General features: G+C 38.6%; 1 protein-coding gene across 4 annotated transcripts in view; it reads left to right on the top strand.

The window, feature by feature from the left end:
• The window catches only part of BTBD9 (BTB domain containing 9), a 437,363-nt gene that overhangs the window by 178,043 nt on the left and 246,364 nt on the right, over positions 1–12,956 (top strand). The gene's annotated exons all lie outside the window — the stretch shown is intronic.

Here is a 12,956-nt window from a genome sequence, read left to right as displayed (position 1 = left end):
TTTAAAAATATAATCATTTACTCATCTTAGATGTATAAGCCAACAGGTCTGGATTAAATTTTTAAGATTCCAAAAACATTCTTTTAACCCCTTTATTATCAGATTTATACTTTCTTATTATATGATTAAATACAGAATCCAAATACTAATTTTTATCCTTTGATTTCATATATTCCAAGTCTTGTTAATCAGGTTGGCTTTAATTGCCAGAATAAACATGGGGAGTTAATGTATGATGACTTGTTTGGCATTAGTGTGTGTGTCCTTCGGTCATCTTCTGATAATTGAAAAAAGAAATAATGGATTTTGATAAAATTACTTAAACCCCTAAAGGATATCAAGGCATATCTATGCCTAGAAAACCCTGTGTAAAATAATTAGGTGGGCAAGTCACGCTGTCTTAGAAAGGTTTGCATATGAGTATGATCATCTTAAATGCATTTTTTTTTTTAACTGAAGCTCTAGTCTTAGAATACTGAATCCCTATTCAACAAGGGAGAGTAGTGCCACATTCTTACTTCATTTAGAACATTTGTTCTTAGCACTAACAGGTGCAATATTCCCTTCTAAGAAGAAATATTTTGTAATGGCCCTTACCATCTTGAAATAAAATTTTTAGAAAACATAACCTACCCACATAAAAAAATTTTAACCAATATTATTATAAACCCAACTGTTTTTTAAGTGGAATTTAATAGGTTGATTCTAAAGTTATAAAGAAGTATAAAGGGTCAAAAATAACCAAGTCACCTATGAAGGAGATCAAGGTGGAAGAACTTGCTTTACTGACAGTCATGGCGTATCACGAAGGGGCATATGAGTGGTTTCTGAGATGCTGGATAGGGGTTGTTTTGCAGGTGTCTTCTGAGTTGTCTTTATACTTTATTCATATTTCTGTATGTTGGTTATATCACAGTGAAAAGAAGGTTTGACTAAATCAATATTGTGCTCTAGCTGTGGCATTAAGAAAACACGAAAGGGGAAAGGGGAAAAGATTAGATTGGAAGATAAAAGTACTTCCGCCAATTTCTAGAATGCCTCCTAGAGTGGCATTCTAGGAAAACCTCTGATTTAGAAAATTAACTTGATGGGGAGGTTTTACAGCTCTATTTGATAGCACTGGTGTTTTCTTTAACCAATTGAGTTGTTTCTTAATTAGTTATCCTAAGTCCCTCAGACCGCATTCTGAGACCATTGCCGCCAATGCCTAATAGAAACTAAGAGCAGCTGATCATTATTTTCAGAGGCAAACATGCATGGTTTTGTCCAGCCTTTTCCATATCTTAATATTTGTACTTTATTTCTTTTGCTTTATGGACATAATCTTTACCTGTTATAATGAACTTAATTATTTATTCCATTGGGAATTTAGCTTTAGTCAGAACTTCTAGCATCTAACTAATGCCTTACTGTTTGGTGTCATCTCTAAATTCATGAGTCTACTTGTCATCCATTTATCCAGTCATGGATGCACATGTTGAACATGTAAATTTTTATAACTGACCATATTACTATGAACCACTTAAATCCTTTGCCTCTATCCTGAGGCCAACATACAGAAGCAGACATCTTTGAGATGGACTATCCTATCTATAATGCTGCCTAGGAGATACATGTATGTGTGTATGTGTCTGTGTATTGTTAAAGAGATAACAATAAAGTTTAAAAACAAGATATATGTTCAAAACCGAGTGAATAAAATAATCTTGCAATCTAAATAATCCTGCCTTCTGAAACTGTAAATGTTTTGTAAAACATTATTATTAAATACACTTTACAATGTAATAAAAGGAAATAAGAATCTTAAAACTTTCATTCGATCTTATCACTGCTTTACCATATTCAACAGTTAAAAGATCTTTTTAAAATTTTGTGCTTTTCTTGTATAACATTTTCTTAAACCTTTTCCTGTAGTGGTTGCTGGTATCAGTTCTAATGGTTGCATGATACTCCATCTTTTTTATAAAACCCTACTGTTGACCTCTTGGTACTTTTGGATTTAACAAGTCAGAGGTGTTCACAAACGTCTGTGATCCAGGAATTTTTCTGAGACTGAGTTTGGGTCACCGCTAGTGTTCCTTCACACATTGGAGAAGGAAATGGCAAGCCACTCCAGTGTTCTTGCCTGGAGAATCCCAGGGATGGGGGAGCCTCGTGGGCTTCCGTCTATGGGATCACACAGAGTCGGACATGACTGAAGTGACTTAGCAGCAGCAGCAGCAGCAGTGTTCCTTCACAGGTGACCAGGGAGCTTCCTAGCTGGTGAGTGAGCAGAGTCCTCTGCCCAACATTGCACTGGAGTGCCACCTGTTCTTTTCTTCTGATCCTCTTGTGCAGGGTTGCTCTTATAAAGTGATTAAAGTAAAAAGCCCTCAGAGAGTCATATCAGTTTCTGGATATTGTCAGCATAGTAACGGTGTGGAATCATGTTCATCTCAGTGGCAAAACTGATTGTATTAGTCTTAAAATAGTTGTCTTCTACTTAATAGAATAGTTAACAACTTAGAAAGATTAAAATTTTTTCCAAACTTTGCCAGGGAAATGAGATGTTGTCAGTGGTTTTTCAGAATGTGTAAACTTATGAATATCTTGGGATGAAGCAGTTTTTACTATTTTGGTTCTAGTGTGATTTATTTATATTCCCTTATTGTTGGGTATTTAGTTTGTAGAGAAGGAAAATTGCTTTGAGCATCTTGAAAAGTGTTAAAATGTTTTCTCTTAATATTTCTAAGCCAGTATTTTGGAGTGTTCCAAAATGAGCGTTTTCTCTTCTTTGCTGGACTAGATCATTCTCTTTATTATTTTAATCACTGTTAATTTGAAATTTCAGACCAAGTAAAAGGACTAATCAGGGGGGTCTCATAAATGTGAAGCATTTCCCAATTATAAGCACTTCCTTTTTTGGTAACAGTTTTACTGAGATGTAATTCACATACCATATAACTCATCCATTTAAAGTGTACAATTCATTGATTTAAATAAATTCACAGAGTTGTGCAGCCATCACCACAGTTAATTTTAGAACATTTTCATTGTCCCCCAAAGAACCATATGCTCTTTAGCTGTCTTCTTCCCCATTTCCGCATCCCTTTCAGCTCTAGGCACCACTAATTTTTCTGTTTCTAAAGCTTTGCCTATCCTGAATGTTTTATATAAATGGAATCATAAAATATGTGGTATTTTGTGATTGACTTCTTTCACTTAGCATAACGTTTTCAAGGTTCATCCGTATTGTACATGATACATGTACAAATAGTACTTCATTCCTTTTTATGGTCAAAGAATATTCCATTATATAGTTAAATATATAGCCACATTTTGTCTACATATTCATCATTTGAAAGTAGAATTCTTCAAGAACTTGAAATCCCTAGAACTGACCAGTAATTACTTGGTAATAGGAATGGATATGGGAAGCTTTGTCCATAACAAGCCTCCAACAAGAGTAATCAATAAATGGAAAGGGTGTCCTGACCATTTTCTATAGCCCTTCTTGGAATAGAGATTACAGGTAAAAATTAAATCTACTCAGAACCCACCCCAAACAGAATCCCTGTTGGGCTGTCAGGATGGTGGGCGGGGGAGGAGAGAACATGGGGTTTTATCAGGTTGGAACTCAACCAGGTATAATCTCAGTTCAGTTCAGTTCAGTTCAGTCGCTCAGTCGTGTCCGACTCTCCGCGACCCCATGAATCACAGCACGCCAGGCCTCCCTGTCCATCACCAACTCCCGGAGATCACTCAAACTCATGTCCACAGAGTCGGTGATGCCATCCAGCCATCTCATTCTGTATTGTCCCCTTCTCCTCCCGCCCCCAACCTTTCCCAGCATCAGAGTCTTTTCCAGTGAGTCAACTCGTCGCATGAGGTGGCCAAAGTATTGCAGTTTCAGCTTTAGCATCAGTCCCTCCAATGAACATCCAGGATTGATCTCCCTTAGAATGGACTGGTTGGATCTCCTTGCAGTATAAGGGACTCTCAAGAGTCTTCTCCAACACCACAGTTCAAAAGCATCGATTCTTCGGCGATCAGCCTTCTTCACAGTCCAACTCTCACATCCATACATGACCACGGGAGAAACCATTGCCTTGACTAGACGGACCTTGGTTGGCAAAGTAATGTCTCTGCTTTTTAATATACTATCAAGGTTGGTCATAACTTTCCTTCCAAGGAGCAAGCGTCTTTTAATTTCATGGCTGCAATCAGCATCTGCAGTGATTTTGGAACCCAAAAAAATAAAGTCTGACACTGTTTCCACTGTTTTTCCATCTATTTCCCATGAAGTGATGGGACCAGATGCCATGATCTTTGTTTTCTGAATGTTGAGCTTCAAGCCAACCTTTTCACTCTCCTCTTTCACATTCATCAAAAGGCTTTTGAGTTCCTCTTCACTTTCTGCCATAAGGGTGGTGTCATCTGCATATCTGAGGTTATTGATATTTCTCCCAGCAGTCTTGATTCCAGCTTGTGCTTCTTCCAGCCCAGCGTTCCTCATGATATACTCTGCATATAAGTTAAATAAGCAAGGTGACAATATACAACCTTGATGTACACCTTTTCCTATTTGGAACCGGATCTTAAATAAAAGGCAGGGTCACCACCTAAAAATTTTATGAAATACATAAATTAAAAGGATGACAGTATTTTGTTGTTTAGTCGCTATGTTGTGTCTGACTCTTTTGCAACCCCGTGTAAAACTCTTCTGTCCATGGGATTTCTTTCTCCAGGGGATCTTCCCGACCCATGAATAGAACCCATGTCTCCTGCTTGGCAGGTGGATCCTTCTTTACCACTGAGCCACCAGGGAAATCCTAACAGTGTTTTTAAATAAATGTAAATAGATAAATGTCTATCTTTTCCCCACTCCTTTCCCTACTCCTCTTTAGGGGTGGGAGTGGGTGGTGATGGGATGGAGTGATGGAGATGGAGAAAAGAAAAGGACTAAAATACACTTGGGAAGATAAGTCCAGACTGTCTGATTTATACAATTAGGCCAATTTCTGCATCTGGGCCTTAACACATTTACATGGTAGTTGTGCAACCCTGAACATATTTCTCCCTATACTTAGAGTCAGAAAGAGTGATTTTGTGTAATTTTTTTCCCTTGGAAGGCTCATCTCATACCAACACTTTTGTTTCATCAAGATCCTTTATATTTTTCCCTTAAATTTTCAGTGCAGTTAAATCTGACTCTTTATGGGCCATAAGCAAAGACATAAATGATAATAGAAAAAAACATCCTTCAATTATAGCAGGCAAGAGTTCTAGGGTACATTGTTCAGCTGCTTTCTTTTCCCATGGTAGAAAGCTGATAAATAACTTAAAAGGTTTTCCATTTTTTTCATCTTCCCCTGTGGGGGAAAAAACATAAGCTGTGATGATCAGTTACCCAAAACAAATGTTACTCATATTGTGGGAAAATGAAAAAGACAACTAAAACTAATATTTGCATACTTATTTAATCAGCAAATATTTGAATACCAGTTATTTGTCAATACCTTTCAGGTGCTCAGGGACAAAGACAAAGTTTTACCCTCAAAGAGGTTCCATTCTCTGCAGAGGGTATAGATTAAAAACCAATCAATCTTTCCATCTCAATGAGATACATGCAACAAGAGTGTCCCAGGCAGTGTGAGAGACCAGAGGGGACGCCTGACTCAGCTCAGTGCGGCTAGCTCAGACACTGCCTCCTAGGAGCTGCCCTTAGGTAGAGATGAGGTGCTTGATCAAAGGGCAGAAACTGGGTGTCACAGAGTGACAGGCGGTGAGAGAACATAGTTAAGTCTTGGGCAGACCAGTTATTTGATACCGTTTCTAGAAATAAATTGTTTAACGGTACTTTAGAGATGCTGAGGGGTATGGAGAAAAAGGGCTTAGCTCTCTAGTGACTAGGTCCCAGGTTGCAGAGCCACCCCAGCCCCCCCAGCAACTTACTAAGTCCTATAGTTAAAGGCACAGACCTTTCTTAAATGACAGTTCAACACCTACCCATGCCACCCAGGAACCTTGACTTTTATTTCTCCTCAGTCTCCCCACATCCTAGGGTTTTCCTTCCAGCCTCATGTATTACTTGGTACTTTGGAATTCTATTCAGCGTAGTTTCCTCCATCTCTTTACATTCCTAGCAATGTTTTGTTGTTGTTCAGTTGTAAGTCATGCCCGACTCTCTGTGACCCCATAAACTCCAGCCCACCACACTTTGCTGTCCTTCACTATCTGCCGGAGTTTGCTCAAACTCTTGTCCATTGAGTCAGTGATGCCATCCAACCATTTTATCCTCTGTCACCCCTTCACCTCTTGCCTTCCATCTTTGTAGCAATGTTTAGCTTTCAGCAATGTTTCAGTGTTTCATATAGTCAATCTCAGGGCTTCCTAGGTGGCACAGTGGTAAAAAATCCACCTGCCGATACAGGAGATGCAAGAGATGTGGGTTTGATCCCTGGATTGGGAAGATCCCCTAGAGTAGGAAATGGCAACCCGCTCCAGTATTCTTGCCTGGAAAATTCCATGGACAGAGGAGCCTGGTGGACTATAGTCCATGGGGTCTCAAAGAGTTGGACACGTTTGAGCGATAGAACACAGCACACACATAGTCAATCTCTGTTCTGATAGTGTTTTAGAGGCTTTGCTAGGGGTGTTTGAACTTGTTCCTGAAGTCATTGAGGAGAAATTTGATGAACTTGTTCCTGAAGTCATTGGGGAGAAATTTGAAGAAATATGATCAGGAGAGGTATGCTTTTCTTATTTTTTGAGAACTCCACTGGTAGATAGCAAGTATCAGTGGATAGGTATGAAGTTGATGAAGGTACCAAACTAAAAGCAGAAAAACCAGTGGACACTGTGATCATAGTCTAGATAAAATGGGATGAGTTTGTGGTAATGGGGATGAAAAAGATGAACTGAAAGTTGTTTAGGTGATAAATGCAGTAATACTTAGAGAATGATTGACTAGAAGTGGAGGGTAATTCTCCACCTCCTGCCTTGGGTGCTGGATCAATTTCCTGTTGCTGCTATAACAAGTTATCACAAATTTAGTGGCTCAAAAGCAGCACAGATTTATTGTCTTACAGTTTCAGAAGTCAGAAATCTGAAGTGGGTCTCACTGAGCTAAGTCACCACTACTGCATTCCTTCCTGGAGGCTCTACGGGAGAAAACTTTTTTTTTTTTTTTTTTTGGCTTTTTCCATATTCTAGACTGCCCACATTCCTTAACTCATGGTCTCCTTCAAGTTCAATGCCAACAATGGCTGGTGGATTCTTTCTTATATTATTAATCTATCCCTCTGACTCCAAATCTCTGCTTTCCTCTTCCACACTTAAAAATCTTGTGATTACTGTTATATATAAAGTAGGTAATCAACAGACCTACTATATAGAACAGGGAACTCTATGAAATACTTTGTAATAACCTGTGTGGGAAAAGAATCTGAAAAAGAACAGATATATGTATAACTAAATCACTTTGCAATACACCTGAAACTAACACATTATAAATCAGTTATATAACCCAATATAAAAAACGAAAAAAAAAAAAAAAGTTTTGTAATTACATTGGTCCCACCCAGATATTCCAGAGTCATCTCCTCACCTCAAGGTCAGTTTTTTTAGCACCCTTAATTGCCCTTTGCCATTGACGTTGTCTATTTTCAGGTTCTGGGATTAGGACAAGGACATCTTTGGGGCGGGGGGCTCTGCTCTCCTTACCATAGGGTCTATGAAGATAGTGGTGCCATTGCCGTGTTAAAAAAAGGAAAAATTTGGAGTGGGAGCATTGAGTTGATCATTTCTATCTTGGATGTTTGGATTTTAAAGTACCTATGGAACCTTCCAGGAGATATGTCCAGTGGGCAGTCGGAAGTGTGGGTCTGAAACTTCGTAGTTACTAATTTCAATGTTGTTCATTTAAGGAAGCTAACTGAAGTAATGATTACAGATAAGATCGCCTAGGATAAGTACGCAGAGTAAAAACAAGAGAAGGCCAGGCAGGACTCTTGAGTAACACCTGTGTTTAAGGGACAGGATCAAAAAAGAATCATACATAGAATGAAAAGGTACTTACAACAAAGTGGAGGAAGAAACAGAAGAATAAAAGGGAAGAATAGTGTCACAGAAGAATGTACAGCAGTCGGCAGGACTAAAAAAGTACCTGAACAGATCTAGTGGCCTGGTGGGCGCGGTAGGCCATGGCAGCACCCTGAGGAATAAACGGGGAGACAGAAAGTGGAGACTGATGTGAAGGGAAGAAAGAGAAAGGGCAGTAGCCAAGCAGAGGTTAGAAGCTTGAGAAAGTATTTTTAAAAAATAATAATAATAAATGGTTGGGGGAAAATGATGAGTTCAGATCAGCAGGGCCCTGTGACTGTAGGTATCCTTTGTTAGTCAAAGAATTAGTAAAATGTATTGCTAGAGCAACGATTACTTACTATTTTTGAGATGCCATGAAGCACAAAAGACAGCTGTAGAAAACTAGAGAATAGCTTCTACGAGGATGACCCTGGTAATTACAGATGTCTTCCTATTCCAGATAGCAGGGAAGATATTACAACATATCATCAAACAATCCACTTAAAATGAGCACCTTGACAAACACTAGGCTCTGAATAGCAATGACTGTGTTTTTGCAAATGGTAAATTTTGTCAGTTGTTAAGTCTCCTTTAGTGATAGACAGGCCATGATTAAAAAGAGGAGATAATAAATGTAACACCTAAACCTTGGTGAAACTTGGGGGATATTCTGTATTGTATGAATGTTAAATATACATACTGCTGGTTTAGCAGCTACATTGACAATATTAGTTTCTTTGTCTGGTAAGTTTGTCTATGAGACAGGCATTGTGTAGAACACTACAGATATCAGATCATTCAATCTTCACAACAGCCCCATCAAGTAAATCAGTTCAGTTCAGTTCAGTCGCGTCCGACTCTCCGTGACTCCATGAATCACAGCACGCCAGGCCTCCCTGTCCATCACCAACTCCCGGAGTACACTCAAACTCATGTCCACAGAGTCGGTGATGCCATCCAGCCATCTCATTCTCCGTCGTCCCCTTCTCCTCCCGCCCCCAACCTTTCCCAGCATCAGAGTCTTTTCCAGTGAGTCAACTCATCGCATGAGGTGGCCAAAGTATTGCAGTTTCAGCTTTAGCATCAGTCCCTCCAGTGAACATCCAGGATTGATCTCCTTTAGAATGGACTGGTTGTTATTCCCATTTTATGAATGGGGAACTTCTAAAAGGTCACATAGTAAGTCAGTGGGACAGAAAGACTGAATCAGCCATCAAAGGAGCTGGCTTTTAATCTGAATTCTAATAAAAAATTCCAGTTCCAGAGAAAGTTCTAGAATAAGATGGTGTACTACTCTTTTTCTTTACTTTTTTTTAAAAAAAGAATGAGACTCCAGAATGCTTATACAAGAAAATGACATGTAAAACTAAGATATCACACTATGCACCAATCACATCACATTCTCAGAAAATTATGCCCCTTTGGATTGGTGTATTTTGACAAATAATGATCTAGAGAAGAACAAACCAGACCATTATTTAGTTAAAAAATAAACCCCCTGGGGACTTCACTGGTGGTCCAGTGGTTAAAGGATCTGCCTTGTAGTGCTGGGGACGTGGGTTCGATCCCTGGTTGGGGAACAAAGTGCCACAGAGCAATGAAGCTGTCACACTGTAATGAGAATCTGTGCAGTGCAATGAAAGATCCCTCACAGTGCAGCAAAGATCCTGTGTGCTGCAAGTAAGACCCAACACAGCCAAATAAATATTTTTTTTCTTTTTTAAAAAGCAACCCTCCTGAAAAATCCAGAATAGTGCTTACAAACTACAGGTCTAAACAGTGGAATTTTTGCTTGCCTGTACAGTAGAAAGAAATCTTAATTGGATTTCAGCTCTTAGAGATTGGAGAATTTCCCATAAAATCATCAGCTGCTCTTGGTTCTGTGGGTTAAGTGCACGGTCTCCAGTATGCGCTTGTCCTCCACCCATGCAGCCCACGTGGAAAGCTCAGTTTGCCATTCCTACTGTAAGCCATGTGGCTGCAAAGGAGTCTATCTTTGAGGGGGAAAAAATGCTTTCTAAAAGAGGGATGTTGTTGTCCTCCTGTCGAGTTTAGTTAAGAAAAAAAAAAAAGTAAGGGGAAGGTGAAGGGAAGGAGAGAGAGAGAATTCAGGAGGGAAGGAAGAAAGTGAAAGTGACGTCGCTCAGTCGTGTCCCACTCTTTGCGATCCCGCGGACTGTAGACTACCAGGCAAGAATACTGAAGTGGGTTGCCATTTCCTTCTCCAGGGGATCTTACCCACCCAGAGATTGAACCTGGGTCTCCCGCATTGTAGGCAGATGCTTTAGAGAGGATTGAGGAGGGAAGGAAGAAACTTAATTCAAATCAAAATAAGAGTTTGGTAGGAAGATAATCATTTTGTTAGGGCTAGGATTAGCAGCAGGGCTATACATCTAACAGCTCTGATTTGTATAGCCCATGGGAAAGTTGCCCCTTGGGGTTACACACACCCATCATATACAACTGTATGCAGTGGGCTGGATTGGTGATTTCTAAGGCAACTCACAGAATTTCCAACTGGGAGATTTTTGATATAGCTGGTTTTGATATATATTTTTTATATGACTGCTGAATCCATAATACACTGTCACATAGTAGGAAGTCCTCATCCCTGCCATCAAATGACCCTTCAAATGCAGTGCTTAACTGCAGCACATGAGAGGCCTGTTTCCCCACAACTGTCCAGTTGAGTATGGTTTTCAAACTTTTGGGAATTTAGCTGATGAGAGATCTTTATTTTTCTTATTGTGGTGGAGGGGAAATTGAACATATTTTTCATGTTCTGGGGAGGCTTGGCGATTCTTTTTTTTTTTTTTTCAGACTCTGCTCAATTCTGTCTCCCAGTTTTCTGCATGAGTTTTAGTCTTTATTTTTAGAACTTCTTTGAATATTAGGAATATTAACATCTGTGTGTAATAGGAGCTGTAGATATTTTTTCTCAGTTTATTATTTGGACTTTTGGTTTGCTTATGGAATTTTTTTATTATGTAGAATTTTGTTTACTTTTTATATAGTCAAATTTGCCAGTATATTTCCTTTAAAACTTCTGGATTGTAGTTACATTTCTTCTCACCCAAATGTAGAGGCATTTATCTGTATTTTCCCCCTGGTTCTTCCTATCTTTTCATTTTTTTGATATTTAAATCTGATTCATTAGGATTTGTACTAGTGTATGTTGTAAAGAATGTTAACTCAATGCCACTTACTAAAAAGTGAGTCTTCTCCAACTCCTGATCTGCTAATATACATATATTTTCATATGCAAAATTTATTTTATATTTTGGATTTTCTACTCTGTTCCATTGAGCTATTTATTCATGTGCCCATATCATATTATTTTAGAGAGGCTTTATAATACATTTGAATATCTGCTCTTCTATTTCAAGATTTTCCTGGCTATATTTTCTTGATTACCCTTCCAAATTCACCTAATAATCAACTTGTCTAAGTTGAGGGGTGGGGAGAGGGTGAGAAGGGTTGAGATGTTGTTAAGAATTCGGAGTGTGCTTAGTTGCTCAGTCGTGTCTGACTTTTTACTACCCTCTGGACTGTAGCCCACCAGGCTCCTCTGTCCATGGGATTTTTCAGGCAAGGATACAGGAATGGGTTGCCATTTCCTTCTCCAGGGGATCTTCTCCACCCAGGGATTGAACCAGCATCTCTCCTGTGTCCCCTGCATTGCAGGCAGATTCTTTACCTGTTGAGCCATCAGGGAAGCCCAAGAATTCGGGGTAGTGATATCCTATAATTTTGAGTCTTCATGTCCAAAAATATAGTATGTCTTAACATTTGTTCAGGGCTTCCCAGGTGGCACTAGTGGTAAAGAACCTGCCTGCCATTGCAGGAGATATAGGAGACGCTGGTTGAATCCCTGGGTGGGGAGGATCCCCTGGAGAAGGAAATGGCAACCCATTCCTGTATTCTTGCCTGGAGAATTACGCGGACAGAGGAGTGTGTCAGGCTACAGTCCATGGGGTCTCAAAAGAAAGTCGGACACAACTAAAGCAACTTAGCACTCACACATTTGTCTACATTAAAGTCTACTTTAATCCCATGTTCTTTCTTATACATGTTGCTCCTCCATTTGAGCCAGGCTGAATTTGAAGAGCTTAGCTGGCCAACAGTTAGGATCTAGGTGGAGAGAGGTTAACTGAAGAACTCTGCTGGGAACCATATTCATTAATCATATATGATTTCATGATATGACCTTTTCATCATTGATTACTTTTGGATCTTTAAGTTAGTCAATCAAAGACATTTTCTGAAGAACTTCCTCTTTGAAAACATTTAATTCATAGTAGATATATGACCAGGTAACATTTTAATGTTTTCTTAGCAGTGAAAAAATGTTTTAGGACTATCTGTTTTCTAGCACAATTTTTCATTTTCATGGAATACAGTGGTTCATTTTTGAGACTGTTTCACTGATTAAATTTTTATTTTTAATTCCAAGATACGAATATAGTTGCTTTGGACTTTATCAAGAATACAAAAATATTAAAATAAAACCATTGGTTTTTTTAATTCATCAGTTTCATAGAGCAAAGAAAGTAACAGTGTTTGTTAATAAAGCCTCATTAATGTTCTATAGCCCAGAAAATTAATAATTTAGCCTAAGAACTTAATAATTATGAATCTGGACTCACTATAAGGAGATAACTAGATGAATTAACATGAGTTATGTCTTGCTTTGAGTTTTATTCTCAGGAAATCATGCATACATATAACCACCTGTAATGTCACATTTTCTAGATATAGACTTTTCATGAAATTATTAATCAAAAAAAGTAAGCAGGATTTATGAATATTTTTTTCTAAATTTAAGGGATTTTTAATATATATATATTTTTTAAAGCCTGCTGGCTATACTGTCTTATGCATTGTCTTTTTTT

This window comes from Moschus berezovskii, chromosome 23 (genome assembly GCF_049115385.1).
Source record: "Moschus berezovskii isolate FMDL1 chromosome 23, NW_MosBer_1.0, whole genome shotgun sequence".
Classification (NCBI taxonomy): Eukaryota; Metazoa; Chordata; class Mammalia; order Artiodactyla; family Moschidae; genus Moschus; species Moschus berezovskii.
The sequence above is the reverse complement of the archived record's forward strand: the minus strand, read 5'-3'. Positions and strand labels throughout refer to the sequence as shown.